The sequence below is a fragment of the Pyrus communis genome, chromosome 6, assembly GCF_041283825.1.
Source record: "Pyrus communis isolate YQ-2024b chromosome 6, ASM4128382v1, whole genome shotgun sequence".
NCBI classification, from domain to species: Eukaryota; Viridiplantae; Streptophyta; class Magnoliopsida; order Rosales; family Rosaceae; genus Pyrus; species Pyrus communis.
In genome coordinates, this window is record NC_142570.1 from 11,201,062 (window position 1) to 11,224,433 (window position 23,372).

Here is a 23,372-nt window from a genome sequence, read left to right on the forward strand (position 1 = left end):
TTGCTTCTGTGCGACCTAAGTGATCCGGTTGCTTGCCAACCCCCTACAAATCCCTCGATTATTTTTTTTTTGTTTCTTAGGCCGATGGTGAGCTCTCTAATTCCTACCCTCTCCACTGCTGCCAAGTCAACCTTTATGCTAAGGCTTCCTTAGAAAGGGTTTGAGCCTGGCAGATCGGGCTGCCTAGGTCAATGGCACAGAACTATTTAGGTCAGCGGCCGACTCGGCAGTGGCCGCCTGCGTCCCTCTAGCCGCCAAAGTGGCGTTGGGGGCCGACCACTCACTTTGACTAGAGGCTGAGGCTGAGCGGCAATCACTCGTGATCATGCACGAGGACATCTGCAAAAAAAATCATAATTTCTAAGATTTTACCAAATTTCTCATAATTTTCCTATTTTCCTGCAAATTTTCATAACTCTCCTACAATTCCACATACTTCTAAAATTTTGCCAAATTTAAACATTTCCTACAAATTCCACAAATTTTCATAATTTTACTACAACTTCACATAATTTTTATATTTTCCTACAAATTTCACAAATATTCATAAATTTCCTACAAGTTCACATATTTCCAAAATCTTACCAAATTTAAACATTTCTTACAAATTTCACAGATTTTCATAACTTTACTTCAATTTCACATAATTTTCGTATTTTCCTACAAATTTCACAAATTTTTATAAATCTTGTGACAATTTCACATATTTCTAAACTTTCACATATTCAGTAGGTATGGGTTTTTACTGTTTGACACAGAATTTGTGGTCAACTATTCAATATAGGAGGGATTCATTTGCAACAGTTTCTCTATGTGGGACGTTCAATGTGCTTCAGTGCTTCAATGCTTCAATGGTTCCAATACAAGGACTATTTTGGAGGCGCCCATATATATTTTTGCTGCTATCATATAAGATTTCATCTAAATATGTATATTCTGCAGAATCAATATTGTTAAAGACTATATGCATGTAACTCCAAGAAATGCCTAATTATTAACGGTAACATTCACTATATATCACCTCTGTTGTCTTGTTTACATTTCTCAATTACAGTAGTATCTTAGAGTAGGGAACAGACTCCCCTTTTCTACTACGCACCCCTCCTTATACGATCAAAGACAGATACCGGTCCAACAAGAAAAAAAATGATGGACAATTAATTTTTTGATCCTTGGTATATAATATAATCTTTAAAAGCAATAGGCTTGTATAGGAGAGGGGGGCTGACTAAAGCTTTATTTAATAGAGATGGATGGTCTGTCCTCCCATTCCCATACATTCCCCATACCCTCCTGTCTTGTGCGGTCACGGTTAAGCCACGTCAATATTTTATATTATTATTTTTTTATAAAAATAATTAAACAAAAAACAAATGTTAATGTGACTTAATCGTGATCACACAAAACAGGAAGATATGAGAAGGGAGAGAAGGGGAGAGCAGACAATCCATCTTCTTATTTTACGTATAGACTCCCATCATCACAAGGGAGAAGTTTCTTGATCCAAAAGTAACATTCACATTAACAATATTATTTTATCAAATGGCTAAGATCAAATTTGTGTTATCAAAATGATAATGTTCAATGGCATAATTAATCTATTGCGTCACCTGTGACCTGTGTTCACTGTCTACTTTATTAGTAAGAATACTGCAGCAAGATGTTGATGTATGTTGAAACCGTTAGATTTCTTACGTTTTTGGAATAACCACTATTAATTACAAAGAACCATAGATTGCCGAGTACTTGGACAAAATGGTTGCGATAAATCCTAATTAACAAGGAGCGTTACATATAGTGACAAAAATATATTACTATATTTTAAGAAACTTCACTAACTTTTAAACATTTTAAGGGAAGATAAAAAATACAAAAATACCTAAAGTGAGACAAAAATGTGGAAACAATTTTTTAAAATACCAGCCATAACCCTGACAACTGCTCTTGTTAACATAACCCAAGCCACACAAATTCAAAGAAATTAATGTTTGCCGTCAGCTCAACCATTCTTTGACTATTTTTGTAGGATCACTTTTGAAACTATATGTAAAATTAGTTTGTATCCTTTATTATTAGAATCAATCCAACGCCTCATCAATTATTTTTATAAATTAATTTCAAATATATGTAGAATTAGTTTTGTATACTTTTTAGTAGAATTGGTTTGTATAGTTTTAGTGAAATTTGTTTGAATATTTTCAACAAAACTACATACATACCATCAGTTCAATTCGTCATCGACCACTTTTGCAGAATCTGTTGTAGATATATAGAATCAAATTCTACACTTTATAGTAGAATAATTTTGCATAGTTTTAGTAGAATTAGTTTATATACTTTCAACAAAACTACATAAGTACCATTAGTCCAACCCCTCTTCGTCCATTTATGCAGAATCAATTTAAATATTTGTAGGATCAATTTTGTATACTTTTTACTAAAATTGCAGTTTTAGTAGAATCAGTTTGTATATTTAAACATCTCTTCCTCACCTTTTCTTCTTTCTGATGAATGACAAAATTTTAAAAATTTCACTAATTTATCCATTGGTTTAACTAAATAATAATTTTATGAGAACACCAAATATTATATGATCTGCAAGAAATCACAGGTTTGATAGAGCTAGTTACTACTCTAGCTTCATAGTTACAGTGCCATCAATTTCGACAGAAGTCTATTTCTTTTTATACATACAGTAGTGATGACATAACATATCACATAAAATTGAAATAGAAAGATAAACAAATAATAGAAAGAAAAAAACCTGAAAAAGTATGAAATTATAGAAATTTGCATTTTAAATTGAAAAAATACTTGGCTATTCAAAGATGAGTAGGAACTCCTACTAAAATGTTATCAAAATTATTCATTGTCAATTTATAGAACTTCGTGTTTATAATCAAAACCGTTCATATTATAAATCACCTTATAAAGATTGCCTTTGCAAAAAATCAATTAAAACTAAGGTCGTTTAGTCATCAAATTGTTTAAAAACAAATGAACGGTATTGGTAAAAGCATTAAAAACCATCTACATATTTGCTATAATAGATTGACTAAACGAACTTAGTTTTAATTTATTTTTTGCAGAAATTATCTTTACAGTGTGATTCATAGTATTAACGGTTCTGATCATAAACACAAAGTTCTGTGATTAAAACATTAACAATTTTAAGTAGAAGTTCCTACTTATCTTTAAGTAGCCAAATATTAATCTTTTAAATTTGCACCACCATCATGGACTTCCCATCCACCTTATGCATCAATAATGATCTTGCGTCCAGTAAGACCTGCATCACCACCACCAATCACAAAGCGGCCTGATGGTTAAGATGGAGATTATCTTCTCATCAAGATAGGTCAGTGGAAATCTCATAGTTTGTGACGGTCTCATCATGCTGGGTGGAGATAAGGACGGTGTTATACGCACTGAAATCATACATATTTTATCACTAAAAAGAGCATTTTGGTGATTTAACATCATTAACTTTTGAAAAGTGCACTCTTAATTAAAATTAAGTATTTAAAATATATTCTATGTGTAATTTTTCCAATTAATAATATCACACATTTGGGGAACCTCGATTGTAGAATTGGATAATACTTGCATTATTCCCTTACGAATAACGTATATTGACTGTATAAATTTTATAAACAGAAACATTCAATTTCTTAATCTTCATTTGAAGATCACTCTTATAAAAAATCATTTCAACTAGAGGTCATTTAGTCATTCAAATATATAAAACAAATTGACAGTGTAAGTACTTGTAAACCAACCTATATCAATCTAATAACTCAGAGAGAAAGATGATAAGAGAAATAGAGAGAGAGTTCTTCAGATTTCTTGTAACAGCTTACAAGATAAGCTATCTTTGTAACTGCCTGTGTAATCTATTGACAAGTGGCAATCTCTCAGCCATTGATCCAATACTCCTAACAGTACTAAGTAATATATTCATGAAGAACATTCATTTATTCAATATATTTGGATGGTTAAACGGTCTCCAATTCAAAAGATTTTTCGTAAGATTGATCTTCAAATGAAGATTAAACCAGTTTCAATCCTTAGTTTTATTCGGTCAAGATATGTTATTTGCAAATAGAAGAATATGTGCATTCCACATAGGAGATGCAAGTATTATCCATAATTCTTCTGTGCTTGTGCTTGTGAAGTTGCCATGTTTGCTTCTTTCGCTTACTCTTTCCATTTTCACGTATCATCATATTCAAACTTTTTGCATAACATTGGTGTCCATGGGAAAACATAAAACAAGGGGTTTAAAATTCCAGAAAAAAACATGATAATTAAGTAACAATTCACAATATTATTATGAAATCGTTGAAAGCAAACCAATATTAGTGAAGAAAGTTGAGGTTTCATTATAAATTCAATTGGCAATATAGAGAGTAGTTCAACTACTTATAAGGACATGCAAGGTCCCTCATTTTTCCGATGTGATTGATACTCTCTACAGACCTCTTCATGTATCTGCGAATTTTCAAGCCTAATACGTAGACAACACAAATCGGGTTAGGTGGAGCACACGTGACCGTTAGATTTCACATGCGGGACAATCTGTTATGATATTATGAAGTAAGTTGAGGACTCACTATAAAATCAAGGGAGCTTTAATGAAAAGGGCTTGGGTCAACAAATATTTAACAAAAAACCATCCTAAAATGTTATTTAACCAAAAGGGCTCAAAGTTTAATAAAAAACCATCCAAAACTATTGTCTACCTTTTTCGTGCCCTTATCCTCATATTCCTCGTCATCGTCCTCATCCTCATCCTCTTATCTACACCACGAACAATTTATAGTGTTAGTATTTTATTCCAATCAGATCCAATAAGGACCTATGGTCCTGGTGATGTACGTACATATCAGGCATTTGTAAATAGGAAAAAAAAAAAAAAAAAAAGAACCAAAACATAAAACTGTTTCTGGAGAACCCAAAACATAACACTGTTTCTGGAGGAAAAAAAAAAAAAATTAGATACAGTGTTTGTTTTTTCTATACACAAACAAACACTATATCCGGAAAGAAAATAACCAAAATCCAGAAAGAGTGACTTATATTCCAGAAACAGTCTATGTTTTAACCTTTCATTGTTTCTTTTCTTTCATGCATTAGTTGATTATATTTAAGAAACACGATGCTTATTTTGCTTTGAATCCAAAAACAATGAATTTCACTATTTCTTTTCTAGCTTACATTTAAGAAATAGTGTGTCTATTTCATTTGGATCTAGAAACAGTAACTTAGATTCCATAAACAATAACTTAGATTCCAAAAACAGTGACTTAGATTCCAGAATCAGTGCTACTTAAAATCCAGAAACAGTGACTCGTCGTTATTATTGAATAACATGCAGATCTCAAATTTATTTTATGGAGAAACAAACAATGAACTCCACTAATGAAGAAAATTTGAAAAACAGTACCTCAAATACTTTATGAATAATAACGACGATCACGTTTCAACGAAATAATACAAAATATAAATTAAATAGCATGAGGATCTATATTTTGGTTTCAAAGAAAAAGAAGAATGTCTGCAAAACAACGATGAACTCCATTAACGACAAAAAATTTGAAACTCAACCTAAAAATGTTAGGGGTAAAATTGACAAATCATAATTTATTATAGTTAGACCATTTTTAGTTGGAATACTTTAATATGGGCTTTGTACTAATCATTAAACAAAACTTATAACATGGTTTTTTTTTTTTTTATATTAAAACTAAAATTTTCCAAGTCATTTTCATTAGTTTTCTTTAAAATCAATTGGCAACATAAAAAGTAGCCCATGCAAAATTCTTCCTTTTCCTAATATGAAATTGATACTCTAAACAACTTATTTTAATATATTTATATACATAAATTCACTGTAAATGAAGGTTTCGCTTTCTCGTCGACTCAACAACTTATTTTAATATAGTAATTACATACATAAATTCACTGTAAACGAAGGTTTCGCTTTCTGATCGACTCATCAAGACTATCTAGTTTTTGTCTTCTTTTTCTATGTCAACTTTGAGCTTCATATATATATATATGCGAGTCCAAAATTGCAGATATGCAATTGAACTTTAGTTTTGACAATGTCACTCTCATCTACCTAATCTCATCACATGCAGGTTGAATCACTAGCTATGATGCTTTCTCAAATCCTTCTTTATTCTTCTACAAAATGAATTAGGACATGAAAGGTATGTTTATATATATATTAGGAATCTGGTGATATCATTACGGTGTTTATAGATCTTAAATTAGTTGGTATATATCAGATGGGAGCATCTTGCAAATCATAATTTTATTAGGTGCTTTTATCATGTGGTCGTGGTTTGATTCTCACAGACGTCGCTAAATATTGATGGACAAAGAACCTTGAGTAAACATAAAGTGTGGTGAGATAACATTTGGGAGGGCGCTCTGATCAAGGGTAAACAGGTGAAGCAACCTGCAAGGAAGGTAGAGTAAGCATCGAACAGCGTCGGTGTGGTACTGACTAATAGTCTCTTCCGCTTAAGTTAGCAAAGTATGTTTGAGGCACCACGTAGGCGTGTTTAGTGATAATATAGTGTTGAATGGTAATTAATGACTAACTCTTTGAAGGGAGTAGAGGTTACCTTTTGTAGAGGCAAAGTTTGAGGAACTTTAATTTTTGACGCTAATATGGGATTGAATGTAGTTAATGTGATGTTGTCACTTGTCGTTGTGATGGGCCTCCAATGGAGGAGATATACATTTGGGATCTCATTTATTATTCTTTCTATAACTCGAGAGATTTTTTAGTGTGACGGATACACAGTGTGGTACACCATGTGTCATTATACAACTGGTGGGATATGTGTGTTAAAAAGTTAATAACTTAAAAAATAAAATTTCTCACCACTTCTATAAAAACACGTGGTGTATCACCCGTGTTCCAATCGCAATGAAATATTTCTCCTATAACTCAAAGGGTGCACCTTCTAAAGATGTACAAACAACAACAAAACCTTATCCCACTGTGTGGAGTTGGTTGTATGAATCTAGAACGTTATTACCTCGATTTTGTGTTATGTCTTCTGTTAGTTCTAAGTACTCCATGTCTTTTCTTAGAGTCTCTTTCTAAATCTTCATGGTTCTTTTGGTACCTTTTTTCCCTAAGTTTATGTCCCATAATTGCATTTTAAAAAATGTTAAAAAAGATATATATATATATTTTACATTTTCTAGCAAACATGAATATTTTACATCCTCCCATTAGATAGTTTTATGGCCAACATAAAAACATTAAATGCCTAATTCAAGACATTTACATCTATAATTAGAGATGCTCTAATAGAGTGGTAAAGAATTTTGGGGCTTTTATCTACATTAAATGTGGGAAAAGAATAATTAGCAATGCCAAAAATGAATTGAAACCACGCTTGTAAAATAATTAGGTGATGCTTAGAACATATTATTTTGTATTTATACATCTGAATTACATATATAATGTTTTTTTCGTTGGTTCTCTAGATCATGGGCTCTAGCGCGGTTATCTGTTCTAACTATCCTCAAAGTCCACCTCTATTTGAAAGACAAGATTGCACTCATTAAATGGGTAGGTCTCTCAAACACTCCCAGACGCAACTTAGCACCTGTGAAGATTCAGGCGGCTGAAGATGAGTGCTCGTAACTCTCTTGCTTGTGGCAAGGAAAAGTCAAAGGCTTATGGATTAATTACCAAATCTCATCTTTAATACATTTTCAATTGAAGATTATTATTATTTTTTCCCCCAAACCAATTGAAGATTGACTCCATCAAGTAAGGAATCCCTATTTCAATCAATTAAGATGCTACCATCATTATCTCAAGATATTATTCCCATTTAATATCTTGGGGATATTTTTTTCTCACACCTTGGCCATAGGATGCCACCACATGTATGGCAAAACCCTAATGCACTGTGGCTGGTCCTTTCCTCCTATAAATACTTCATTTCTATCAAATTTCAGTAAGCTTTTGCTTACACCTAAAAGCCCTAAACACTCACTCTTTTCAGAAAAACTAACTTAAACACCGGAGATCCATTGGCCTAACTTCCCCTCCTCTCCCCCCAACAACCTCGTAGGCGCATGAGGCTTAGGTCTTTGGTCAAAGATGATGATCGTTTTGTAGGTGTATTTTCATCAAGATTGAAGACAACGGAAATTCACTTCTACAATTAGAGATGCTCTAATAGAGGGGTTAGAATGCTGGGGCTTTTATCTGCATTAAATGTGGGAAAAAAATAACTAGCAATGCCAGAAACGAATTGAAACCACGCCTGTAAAATAATTAGGTGATGCTTAAAACATATTATTTTGTATTTATACGTCTGAATTACATATGTAATATTTTCGATGGTTCTCTTGGAAGTGTGTCGATTTGTAAGTTCAAATAGAATTATCCCACTGCATCGATGCTGGGTGGAGCATGTACAATACTATATTGAAGTGAATAATGTTATAATGGAACCCATTTGACCACCTCTCTAATTTTGTTTTTGATCAACACCGCTTCCCTAATATAGGCAGACCTCACCCGTATAATTTGCACTCCAAAGAAAAAAAATTTGTGACTAAAAAGGATATCTGAAGGACATATTTGTGAATAATATTTCCTTTAGAAAAAAAAAAAAAAAAAAAAAAAAAAAAAAAACCTAGAATGTTTATTTGACGGGACAAAAAAAAATTAAGGCGACGTTACTGCTACGTATACCAAATTAGTCACTAAATTTGTTGGCTAAATGATTAGCACATTCTACAACTTTTGAATAATACTCATGTGCTCACTAAGAAGAATTACCCAAGCTTTAGCCCATTAAAATTTGTCACTAAATTTGTGGCTAAAAAAATTTGTGACTAAAAAGGATATCTGAAGGACTAAGAAGAATTAGTCACTAAATTTGTTGGCCAAATGATTAGCCCATTAAAATTATGACAGGTGTCATATGAAATTCTACTCAAGCTTTTAGTATCCTACCATCCAAACATGCACTCCTCCCCTTAAAACTACAACCAGACACATCTTTTTTCCTTTTAAACGTATAACTAAACGTCATTTCTTTTCTCCCCCACTCTGGTGATGCCACGGCAAATACACAATGGTTGCCGCCAGCCCCAACCAACCCGATCCCCTCTTCAGCCTCTTGCCTCCCTTGCTTCCTCTTCAACCCTTGTCATGTTCGTTGTGCTCACCCCAAATCTCTGTTTTCTCCGACAAGCTCAATCTTCAATCCCTCTCTTCTCCGGTGAGTCCACCGAAAATCACTCTCTTCACCAACCAGCCCAACTCTCACTCCCTTTCTTCTCTAACGACCCTAACTCCAAACCCACTCTTCTCAAGAGAGCACATCCCCAAACTCTCCCTTCTCTGCGACGCTACCTGAATTGTTCTCCTTGATGGCGGTTTAGGTTCGAAGATCATGGGAGAGGAGAGAATGGGAGTTAGATGTTTGGTTAGGTTGTTAAGGATGTTTGGTTACAAGAATATTGTGTATATTAAATAAAAAATCTTATTTAAACCAATATGATGTATCTCTTTATCCCACTAACAAAATTTGTCAATCAAACTTTCAACATTGCCCTTTAATAAGAAAAAGAAAACGAAAAATTTCTTTTACAACCCAACAGAGAGCAGTAGTTTTTATCTTTACACCCAACCAGTGGCGGATCCAGGATTTTAAACTCGGGGGGTCCCAATAGTAAAGGTTAAAAAATTTATAGACAAAAATAACATTGAAAAGTTAAATATAATACATTTTATTCAAAAATCATTTGCATAACAATATTACAAGCTATAAAATCCTAATTCAAGCGTCCACGACGAGGTTTCATGGTCTGAAAATGTTCCATGATAGCTTCATTACCAATACATGAAAAAACATCTTTCTCAATGTAAACAACTAAGCTGTCACTCAACCATTGATCTCCCATTTTGTTGCGAAGTGGACCCTTAATGATATTCATAGCGGAAAATCTTTCCATATTTCTTATTTCTAAACTACACATTTAACCAAAAACACAAAACATATACCAATCAACCAATAAACAAAAATTCCATCTAAATTTCAATTATAAAATGAGTATACAAACATAAAACACATCAACAATCATATCAATAATAGACTAAAAATCTCCACCAATATCTAATATAATTTAATTGAGATTAGATTAAAATACCAAAAAACTTACTTGAATTTGGAACCAAATAGTGGTGGCTTGGAGAATTGAAACAAGTGGAGGTATAATATTGGAGTAATGTAATTATAATATTGGATTGGGTGGGATTAGAAATTTAGGGTTTTGGGTGAATATAAGAAAGATGGGGGGATTTGGGGAAAAAGCAGTGGAAGGAACGGGGAAAGGAGAAGTGAAAGGGACGACAGGAAAGATGGCCCTTCAAAAAGAATATGTAATTGGTGGTTGGTGCCTTGGTGGACCAATTTCAAACGTTGATTTCATTGGTTTAACAAAAAAAAAAAAAAAAAAAAAAAAAAAAAGGGCCAAAACACTGCGTTTTGGACCAATTTTTTTAATGTCCTGTTTTCTTTCTTCTCCCCTGTTTTCTTCTTCTCCGTTGCAACCTGCAACAGTTGCAACCTGCTGCTGCAACAACACAGACAGTCTGCACAGGCCTCGTGTTCGAGTACGAGGGGTCCTCCGGAAAATTTCTAGCAACATTTTAGGATGGCCGAGGGGTCCTGGGACCTCCCAGGACCCTCTGTAGATCCGTCCCTGCACCCAACTACCCAAAACCAACAGCTCCATTATTGCCGGTAAACGAAACATAGGCAACCCCCAAGAAGGTAGAAGCTGCAAAACAATTGCGGTAGCTGCCTACCTCTGCTAGAATTTCTAGCCGTCGGGATTGTCGTTAGTCTCGAAGGTATAATTTTTCTAACTAACTTATTTAATTTCCATTCATTTAAATTCTGTTGTATGTAGTTTATAGGTACTGTGAGTTTATCCATTTGCATGCAAACATTTTTGTATGGATGTACAAAAAATGGATTACCATGCTTGTGACAACCCGTTCCTAATTTTACGTTGTTATTTATTTTAATCAAGAGAATTGACGAAAATGCCCTAGAGGTAAGGACTTTGACTTCCGTTAACCATCGTTTAGAGAAACGTATGACTTATTCTTTTAACGTATTTAAGTAGTACTCATTGGTACGAACACATAGGTAAAAGTCGTTTGCGAGTCCGGATTATAATGGTATAGTTACGAACATTTGAAGTTGGTTATTTAAAGTTAGTTAATTGGTTAAGGAGGACCAATTAGATAAAAGGTAGAAAAAGGTCAGCAGCCCAATCAGAAATTAGAAGGGAAAAAAAAAAAAAAAAAAGGGAAGAAAACTCCCAGATTTCCCGTGCACGCCACCACCCCCATCTTGAAGCTCTCATTCCCCTCTACAAAATTCACCCAAGAACCACCTTGATTAACCTCTGTATGTGGCGGTTTGAGGCCACAGAAGTTAACGGTTCTTAAGATGCTCCAGCGACCCTTTTTGATTTTTATGGCAAAGTGATGGCTGATGCCATCACTTAGGCTTTGTAGCCCATCATCCTAGGAGCAAAACCCAACCAACCTTGATCTCGTTGGACCACCGTAGACGACGAATCGACACTGGGAAGCTTTAGGCACCCGCCAGCTTCGTGGGCAAAATTGACCATCTTCCGTTCACTTTTGGATTTCGTGGCAGGTATAAAAGTTTTTCCTCTCTTTGAGATCTTCATTTTTGTGAAATTTGAGAATCTTTAAAAATATTGGAATTTTCCGGCGAACCGTGGCGGCCGGCCACCATGCCCGGCGGCGTGTGGGCCGAGACTCCACCTGACCTTCGTAGGCTAATTTTGAAGCCTCGTTTCCACATTTGACATCTGTTTAGTGAAATTATGATGCTTAATATAGTTTCATAGTTGACCACCTAGTTGGCCATTAAGAGGTCCTTGCATGAATTGACGATCCGACCGTTGGATCGTTACCAAATTTTAATACTTATGGAATGTAATATTTGAGGATATCAGAAACTTACGGATTAGAAATCTGACTTACGGATCTTCCCAAATTGGATTTGTAAGTTCGTAAAATAAAACGTTGACCGCTACTTGAATTGGCAATTGGCAGAGATCCAACCGTTGAATCGTAATGAAACTTTAGTATTATGTTCTAGAAGTTTAATGTGGATCTTTAGAAGTTTCAAATTAGAAATCTAAGATGTGGATCATCCGGATTGAGTTACGTAGAGTTGTGGACCCTATAGTTGATCTTTGACCTAATGTTGACTTTTGGTCAATGGATCTCAAATAATTCTAGAACGTCCTTGGGATGTGTTTTATGTAAACTATGAGTTCTATGGATAAGAGTTCTGAGACGTGACTGAATAATTGTTCTAGGTGAGGATCGCTCGTGACGTCTTGATATTCGTGCTTGAGAGTTGTAGCGCGGACTTAAGATGAGTGGGTCTTTTCCCTTCTATCGTGTGTGTGTGTGTGTGTGTGTGTGTGTGTGTGTGTGTATAAGATTGACATCTCCACAACATTTATAAATTGAATATTTCATATGATTTCTGTGAATGCTTTAGAGGACTAGTACGAACTATGAATGGCTTGATCCCTGTTTAGGATACGTAGGCAGTCTAACGAGATGTTAGATGCAGCCATATAATAAATGAGACTAAATAATTGAGACAATAGCCTTGTTTGGGGAATTGAGCAATGTGAGGGACATTAGTGGATAATGTGAGATTTAACCTTATGATTTGGTGGTTAAATGTTGGTCATATATCAATGTGTGAAGAATCAAGAAATTAAAGTAAGGAAACGTAAGTAATGATAGTTAATTAAACTAATGTCTAGTTGGGCTTATCACCGATAATTATTCCCGAAAATAAATAGTTTGGAAGTGGGACGTTATAGATTATGCATTTCACGCCATGTTGTGTATATATATTTGGAAACACTATGTTTTGGTTGAGTATTAGATTGCATCATGGCATATCGATATGTATATTATCTACACAAAATTATTGTGAATGCTTTGAAGTGCAAAGGTGAACGCATGATAGACAGGTAAGTTCAGGTGAGTTTATGGTATTAGTTGAAATGATGGAGTTATGGCATGACTACATTTATGTTTTAGGCAATTCCGACATTGTCATACAGGTTGCAATAATAGGCAATTCTGACCTTGTCGTATAGGTTGGCGATGAGTCATACATGTTATATTAGATGCAGTTAGCGCTCGTAAACCTGCACCTCGGTGTTAGTGCTCTCACCCATAGCTAGGGCACAGTCCTTCACGTGATGTTCACCTCCCACACCTTACGCTCACCTTGGATCCAAGGTAAGTGCATAGTCTTGTCGTACAGACCACAATAGGTGGTTCCGACTCGTAGGTGACCCACGATTATTCGCACAGTCTTCACGTGATCATAGCACTTTAGCGTATTTATTTACACTCAATCCTGTCGTACAGACCACTTTAGGTGGTTCCGACTTGTGTGCAGGTATACTTATTAAGCTATTGGCTAGAATATTATTGAGCTATTGGCTAGCATGTTGATGAACTATTGGCCAGCATGTTGATGAGCTATTGATTTAGCCGTACTGGTCATGTGAGGTGACTTCGGCTAGCATGTTGATGAGCTATTGATTCAGCCATACAAGCCACATGAGGTGACTCTGGCTAGCATGTTGATAAGTTATTGGTTCAGCCGTACATACCACAATAAGTGGATCTGGCTGACATACCATTTCATATTGATTTATTTCACCTGGGTTACTTATTCTTGTTGAGATATTTGACACGGCATAGCAGTGAGACTGTTATTTTGGTTATGGTTTTGAGTTATAGTCACGCCTGTTATTTTCTGAGAAATTATATAGGTGTTATGGCGAGGGGTTACTGCCTTTGGTAATTGAAATTGATTTGAAAAGTTTTGTTTCGCTTACTCACATTTTCTATTTTTGCACCCCTGTAGGTTCTAGCAGCAAAGTTCTGTATCGACGAGGATTCATGGCACTTTTTAGTACAAATGTCTTCTTATGATGGTATAATCATTATCTTACCTTACTGTACTATACCTATGCTCTGTATCACGCGTGAAATGGGCCCAGACCCGCTCATCGCGTACTCGTGTACTTAAGCACTTTTAGGTTTTAATTTATTCACATTTTATACACTATCACACTGTATGGCTTCATCACCTTCTAGGTGTCGGTTAGCACAGCTCGATTCGGGGTCCTAGTGGACATTCCGAGTTGGGGTGTGTCAGTTTGGTATCAGAGCTTAAGTTTTACAGTATTGTGTTCATCACACGCGTGATGTGAACATTCTTGGTTTTGTGTCTAATGTTCGAATCTTGCCACCTTGTCGAATATGGAAAAATATGTTAGCTTTTCTTCAGTTTTGGGCAGTTTTGTGGTCTTGACAACTTTTAAGAAAATCATTTTGGCGTTTGTCCTTAGAATTAAAACGAAGTTATTCCTTGTGGAAGAAATGTACAGATTTGTGGCAAGTTGATGGCCCTAGTTAATGTATTGATAACCGTGTATCATCGGAGATTTTACCAACCAATTCCATCATCATTCTTCCGTTGTTAGAATTGATCCTTTTGAGATTAGAAATCTCAGCTAGTTTTGATTTCTTGATAGTATTGTTAGAATATCACCTAATAGATTTTTTGCGAAGTCTACTTTTGTTAAGACTTTAGATATGTCTCATGTGGTAATGTGATGCTAAGGTGGTAACACTCGGCGGAAGAACATGTTGGGAAATTACTTTTGGTCCTTGGTAGGTTAATATTTTGTGATGTTACTTTTCGTCCATCAAGAAATCTTGTTAGATTATTCTTAAATTTTATCTCTCTATTTTGGCTTGGGACAACGTCGGAATTGTTTAGTTTTTTTTTTTTTTTTTTTTTTTTTTTTCCATAATTCATCACTTTTGAAATTGTTCGACTTTTTGATACTAGTCTACATCAGCTCTGTTCATACCCTCAACTTCACCTCCTGATATTAAAGGTAATTGGGTTGATTTTGAGTCACCAGTTTGTTTCCCATATCATTTCGGATAGGGACAAACCGTCCAGGAGGACCACCTAGACATTGAAATTGTACATTTAGTCTAGATATCTTGTACTCTAGATTTCATGAACTTGTTTTGACCCTCAAAGTCTTGAGTGTTCTTTTAACCTTCTCGACATGGGTTTTCGCTCGGTTAGTGAGGAATTCATGATAGATCGACTTGGTGGGTGCTTGCGCCACTTTCATATCGATGCTAGCATGAACCATTGAAATATAATCTTATTGCGAGTTTACCAAACTTACCAAAAAGAATTCTAAAGAACTTTGAGTTGTGGGAACGTGAACGCCGAAACACTTTTTGTAGCCGAATTGGTGCACCTTGGGATAGTATGGTATCGTGATTGAGTTATGAGTCAGACAATTTAGGCATATTCGCATAGGAGGAACAAAACGATATTTTGGTATCCACGAGAACTTCTCACTAGTTGTTGAGATGATGATAAGTTATCGGTGTTACGGGCTGCAGATTTAAACGTCAATGGTCGAATTGTTAGGTTCACTAAGCAAGCGGGCAAGATCGCTCATTTTCGGCAACATTTACTAGTTAACTATGGTTCGGACTCATTAGCGGAATTCGTGACACGACGAATGTTTGGCGAGGTCCATTTTTGTTTTGGGCTTTGATTTGTGTCATGCAAATATTTTTCTTACTACATTGTTTTATTTATATGGGTATTACACTATTATATAGAAAGAATGTGTGAGTTGGAGGCATGAAAAAGAAGTAATGCACTCTGAATCGCGACGGAATGGCATTTTCTTTTTTGATGTAACCGTTCTAGCTTAATTTCTTCGTTACGTACATATAATTTATTCTTCCTATTTTCGAAGTTCGTGAAGCAAATGATTTCAAATTTCGGGGATGAAATTTTTATGACAACTTGTCCCTAATTTTACGATTTTATTTATTTTAATTAAGGGAATTGACGAAAAATTCCCTAGAGGTAAGGACTTTGATTTCCGTTAACTATCGTTTAGAGAAATGTATGACTTATTTTTTTAGTGTAATTAAGTAGTACTCGTTGGTACAAACACGTAGGTGAAAGCCGTTTACGAGTCCGGATTATAACGGCATAGTTACTAACGTTTGAAGTTGGTTATTTAAAGTTAGTTAATTAGTTAAGGAGGACCAATTAGATAAAAAGTAGAAAAAGGGTAGAAGCCCAATCAGAAATCAGAAGAAGAAAAAAAAAGGAAGAAAACTCCCAACTTTCCTGTGCACGCCACCACTGCGACCACCTAACTTCCAAGGCCGATTCCGGCCAACTTCGGTACAATTTCTCAACGCCCCCACCGCCATCTTGAAGCTCTCATTCCCCTCTACAAAATCTATCCAAGAACAACCTTGATTAACCTCTGTATGTAGAGGTTTGAGGCCACGGAAGTTAACGGTTCTCACAATGCTCTGGCGTCCCTTTTTATTTTTCCGGCAAAACTGCAAAGCGATGGCTGATGCCACCACTTGGGCTTTGTAGCCCATCATCCTTAGAGAAAAAACTAACCAACCTTGACCCCGTTGGACCACCGTAGACGACGAATCGACATTGGGAAGCTTTAGGCACCTACCGGCTTTGTCAACAAAATTGACCATCTTCCGTCCACTTTTGGACTTCATGGCAGGTATAAAAGTTGTTCCCCTCTTGGAGATCTTCATTTCTGTGAACTTTGAGAATTTTTAGAAATAGTGAAATTTTCCGACGAACCGTGACGGCCGGCCACCACACGGGGCGGCGCGTGGGCCAAGATTCCACCTGACCTTCGTAGGCTAATTTTGAAGCCCCGATTCCACATTTGACATCCGTTTAGTGAAATTATGATGTTTAATATAGTTTCATAGTTGACCACCCAGTTGGCCATTAAGAGGTCCTTGCATGAATTAACGATCCAACCATTGGATCGTCACCAAATTTTAATACATTATGGTATGTAATATTTGTGGATATTAGAAACTTACGGATTAGAAATCTGACATAATCTTCCTGAATTGGATTTGTAAGTTCGTAAAATAAAACGTTGACCGCCACTTGAATTGGCAATTGACGGAGATCCAACCGTTGAATCGTAATGAAACTTTAGTATTATGTTCTAGAAGTTCAATGTGGATCTTTAAAAGTTTCGGATCGGAAATCCAAGATGCAGATTTTCCGGATTGAGTTATATAGGGTTGTGGACCCTACCGTTGATCTTTGACCAAAGGTTGACTTCTGATCAATGAATCCCAAATCATTCTAGAACGTCATTGGGATGTGTTTTATGTAAACTATGGGTTCTATGGATAAGAGTTCTGAGACGTGACTGAATAATTGTTCTATGCGAGGATCGTTCGTGACGTCTCGATATTCATGCTTGGGAGTTGTAACGCAAACCTAAGGTGAGTGGGTCATTTCCCTTCTATCGTGTGTATATATACACACACACACACACACACACACACACATATAAGATTGACATCTCAACAATGTTTATAAATTGAATATTTCATATAATTGTTGTGAATGCTTTGGAGGACTAGTACGAACTACGAATTACTTGATCCCTGTTTAAGGTACGTAGGCAGTTTAACGAGACGTTAGATGCAACCATATAATAAATGAGACTAAATAATTGAGACAATAGCCTTGTTTGGGGAATTGAGCAATATGAGGGACATTGGTGGAAAGTGTGAGATTTAACCTTATGATTTGGTGGTTAAATGTTGGTCATAAATCAATGTGTAAAGAATTAAGAAATTAAAGTAAGGAAACGTAAGTAATGATAGTTATTTAAACTAGTGTCTAGTTAGGCTTATCATCGATAATTATTCCCGAAAATAAATAGCTTGGAAGTGGGGCGTTATAGATTATGCATTTCACGCCATGTTGCATATATATATTTGGAAACACTATGTGATGGTTGAGTATTAGATTACATCATGGCATATCCATATGTATATTCTCTGCATATAATTATTGTGAATGCTTTGAATTGCAAAGGTGAACGCAGGACACACAGGTAAGTTCAGGTGAGTTTATGGTATTAGTTGAAATGATGGAGTTATAGCATGACTACATTTATGTTTTAGGCAACTCCGACATTGTCATACAAGTTGCAATAATAGGCAACTCCGACCTTGTCGTACAGGTTGCCCATGACTCGTACATGTTATATTAGATGCAGTTAGAGCTCATAAACCTGCACCGCGATGTTAGTGATCCGCCCATGGCCAGGACACAGTCTTTCATGTGATGTTCACATCCTGAATCTTACTCTCACCTTGGATCTAAGGTAGGTGCGCAGTCCTATCATACAGACCACAATAGGTGGTTCCGACTCATAGGTGACCCGCGATTATTCGTACAGTCTTCATGTGGTCGTAGCACTTGAGAGCGTATTTATTTAGACTTAGTCCTGTCGTACAAACCACTTTAGGTGGTTCTGACTCATGTGCATGTAAACTTATTGAGCTATTGGCTAGCATGTTGATGAGCTATTGATTCAGCTGTACAAGTCATGTAAGGTAACTCTGGCTAGCATGTTGATGAGCTATTGGCTAGCATGTTATTGAGCTATTGGCTAGCATGTTGATGAGCTATTGTCTAGCATGTTATTGAGCTATTGGCTAGCATGTTGATGAGCTATTGTCTAGCATGTTATTGAGCTATTGGCTAGCATGTTGATGAGCTATTGGCTAGCATGTTATTGAGCTATTGACTAGCATGTTATTGAGCTATTGGCTAGCATGTTGATGAGCTATTGGCTAGCATGTTATTGAGCTATTGGCTAACATGTTATTAAGCCATTGACTAGCATGTAGATGAGCTATTGCCTAACATGTTGATAAGCTATTGATTTAGCTGTACAGGTCACGTGAGGTTACTTTGGCTAACATGTTGATGAGCTATTGGTTTAGTCATACAGGCTACAATAGGTGGATCTAGCTGACATACCATTTCATATTGATTTATTTCACCTGGGTTACTTATTCTTGTTGAGATATTTGACACGGCATAGCTGTGAGACTGTTATTTTGGTTATGATTTTGAGTTATAGTCATGCTTGTTATTTTCTGGGAAATTATACAGGTGTTACGGCGAGGGATTACTGCCTTTGGTAATTGAAATTGATTTGAAAAGTTTTGTTTCGCTTACTCACATTTTCTATTTTTGCACCCCTCTAGGTTCTAGCAGCAGAGTTCCGTATCGACGAGGATTCGTGGCACTTTTCAATATAGATGTCTTCTTATGATGGTATAATCATTATCTTACCTTACTGTACTATACCTATGCTCTGTATCACGCGTGAAATGGGTCCAGACCCACTCATCGCGCACTCGTATACTTAAGCACTTTTAGGTTTTAATTTATTCACATTTTATACACTATCACACTTTATGGTTTCGTCACCTTCCAGGTGTCGGCTAGCACAACTCAATTCGGGGTCCTAGTGGACATTCCGGGTCAGGGTGTGTCAATGCTTATATGAGCTTAGTTTCTCGTTTGAGAATTAGTTGAATTTTGCGAATAGATGTGAAAGCATGACTGCGGTCCAATTAATTCTTGAATTATCCCAAAATTTTGGACAGTTTGAGAATGCATAGTTACATGTTATATTTTGCGGTTCACGCATTAGAGTTTGAACGTGGGAAATGTGGTAGCATCTCTTTGCATTCTTTGGGTGCATCATAGTTTTTTGTATCTATGTCGTGCACTTGAAGAATTGCAAGGAGATCCTACCGAAATTTTCTCAAGATAGAACTTTAATGTGTTGGGACCGTAAATTACAGCACGTAACTGTGCATTCTCAAATGAGATAGGACCCATATCGGAGGCATAAGGTGACATGTCATAATTGAAGTTGTTGTAACCCTTGTAATTTTTTTTTGTTTGCAGGTGAAATTGACAAACAGTGGATACATAATCCTAATAGATGTGCTGATGATTATTTGGATGGAATAAATCAGTTCATTGATTTTGCAACTGCAAACAACCACGATTCAACTTAAATTTAGTGTTCTTGTAGAAAATGTAACAACTTAATGATTGAATATTTTGAAATTGTTCAATACCATTTAGTCAGAAATGAGATGATGGAAACCTATACTATGATGGAGAACAAATACAATATGCTTTATCCTCCCACATTACCCGAGTAGTGGATATAGTTGAATCTATTGTGGACCCAAATGACTAAATTATGGACATTATCAATGATGCTTTTCCAACTGCTAGTTCAAATGTGAATGAGGAAGTAGAAGATGACGTCCTTCCCACCATGGACAGTGAGTCATTCTAAAAATATGAAAAATATTAAAAAATACCAAGCAAGAATTATACCCCGGTTGCGAAGGATTTTCAGTGCTCATGGCCATTGTTGAGTTGATGCATGGAAAAATAAAGTTTCGTATGTCGAACGAGTGTTTTAATTACTTTTTGGGGGTTTTCAAGATGATGCTTCCAAAGGACAATTGCCTTCCTAAAGATCATAAAAGTGCAAAAAAGGTGCTGAGTGGTCTTGAATTGGGATATGAAAAAATTCACGCATGTAAAAGTAATTGCATTTTGTTCTACAAAGAGAATAAGGTGTTGGATAAATGCCCTGTATGTAATGAGTCACGATTTAAGATGACATATCAGAATAGAACAACGAAGATTCCACAAAAAGTTACGCGTTATCTCCAATTAAAGCCCAGGTTGCAAGGATTGTATATGTTGATGCACATTGCAAGCGACATGAGGTGGCATAAGGACAGACGAGTGGATGACAATGTTATGAGACATCTTGCAAATGGAAAGGCTTGGAAAGAGTTTGATCGGCTGTACCCCGATTTTGCACGTAAGCCACGAAACGTTAGATTGGGACTTACGACAGACGAGTTTAATTCGTTCGGGGTTCTAAACCAAAACCACAACATTTGGCCAATCTTCGCAATTTCGTATAATTTGCCGCCTTGGAAGTGCATGAAAAAAGAATATAAGATGATGACGTTGTTGATAACAGAAGATCTGGGCATGTCTATTGATATGTATTTACAATCGTTGGTCGATGAACTAAAAGAATTATGGTAAAATGGTGTTCCCACATACGATAAATCTACTAGGAAGATGTTCACTTTGAGAGCAGCAGTGATGTGGACTATAAACGATTTTTCTACATACGCTATGATGTTTGGGTGGAGCACTAAGCATTATTATGCATGCCCAGTTTGCAAAGAGAACATAATGTCTAGTTGGCACACGGGAAAAGTTTGTTACCTAGGGCATCGTAGATGGTTGCTGTGGGACCAAGAGTGGCGTCGAAACGATAAAACCTTCTTCAATGGCATAGAGATTTGGCCAAGACCCAGAGAATGGTCTGGAGATGAAATTTTGGCACAGGTGAATTAGTTGGATTTTGCTCCATTGGGCAAATCTGTAAATAAGACAAGACCAGACACACATCTGAACTAGACACACAAGATGAGGTTGTTCGAGCTCTCGTACTAGTCCAATTAAAATTGAGACACAACATCGATGTAATACATGTTGAGAAAAATGAGTTTGATACACTAGTTGGAACTATATGAGACATCAAGGGAAAAACAATGGACGTAATAAAACCTTGAATTGATCTGGAAAAAATGGGTATTAGGCTAGGTTTGGATGACAAGGGACAGAGACATAGCCAGAAAGAAGCTCGCATCGTTTCCAGTGAAACTAGATAAGAGAAAAGAGTTTTTCCAATTTTTATCTTTTGTAAATTTCTAGATGGGTATGCTTCAAACATTGCGCAAACGTGGATGGAGGCAAATTTTCCAACCTCAAGAGTCATGGTTGTCATGTCATACTTCAATGCCTTCTCCTAGTAGGAATTCGACACCTATTGCCCGAAGACGTGGTGAAGCCGATAATGTTGTTGGCGAGATATTTTTCTCAATTAACTACAAGATCTTTGCTCAAGTCCAATGTTAAGCAGTTGTGCAATGATATTATTGAAGTGCTATGCAAGTTTGAACAAATATTTCTTCCAACTTTCTTCACAAGCATGATCCACGACATGATTCACTTGCCAAATGAGGCACTTCTAACCGGACCCGTCGACTATCGATGGATGTATCTAATATAAAGGTATATAATCACCACAAATACTTTAGTTCGAGATGTATGTACAATTTGACTAATTTTATACGATATTTTATTGAGTGAATTAAAAAGGCTTGTATGAAACAGGGCAAAGCCCGAATGGTCAATCGTGGAGGCATGGGTCGCATTTGAGTTGCTTACATTTTATGCAATGTACCTACAAGACATTGAGACTACGTTCAATCCACAACAACGCAATAATGACGGTTGTGTGAGAAGTGAAAAACTTTATGTTTTTGCCCAAATTGCACAACCCTTTGGCGAACCAATCAGAGGGGAGTCATTTAACGAAATGGATATGGAGATAGCACATTGGTTTGTACTTAACAATTATGACGAGACAATTACCTAACTAGATGAGCATGAAGAGTTGATGAAGCAGGAACATCCTTCACATTTATATGCCAAAAAGCATCGTAAATTGTTTCCTTGATGGTTTCGTGGAATTGGGAGTCCTGGGTTAGGGATTTAGGGTTCGAATTGGGAATCTGGGGTTAGGGTTTTCGAATTGAGAATATTGAGTTATGGTTTTCAAATTGAGAAAATTGGGTTATTGTTTTCGAATTGACAATAGTGGGTGGTGGTTTTCGATTGCTTATAGTTTCTTCTAATATTTGGCCACCTTCACACACACATATGCAAACATATTCTTTTTTTTGTTTTTCAATTGCTTATACGGCCAAGTGTTTTTACTGCTTATGGACATTCATAGTTAAGTTCTGGAATTCAATTGACTTATGCTCGGGAATGTTGAGGACACCCCTACATTTTCTTTATATTTCATGTTGTTGTTTCTGTTTGCATATCTTAGACCATCTCCTAATTGTCTAAATAAATGGAAGTAGTGTCTGTCCAATGCACCCATGTTTACTTTGGTTCTCTGCTTGGATATTTTTTGGTTTACTTTGGTTCTCTGCATGATTTCCAGTTCAGATAGATTGCTATTGTTTTGTTACTTTCTAGGTTTTCTACATGCATACTTGTTATGTTCAGGACCTAATTTTGTCGACAATGAAGTAAGACTAAGCTCCTGACCTTATTACAAGTTGATATGATCTCTTTTTTTACACCCCGCATGTCGATTGGTATGAATTTATCACAAATACAATTTGTTCAGTTAGTATAGCTTCTTTCGCATCCTTATATCATCGTTTTATATAAAAC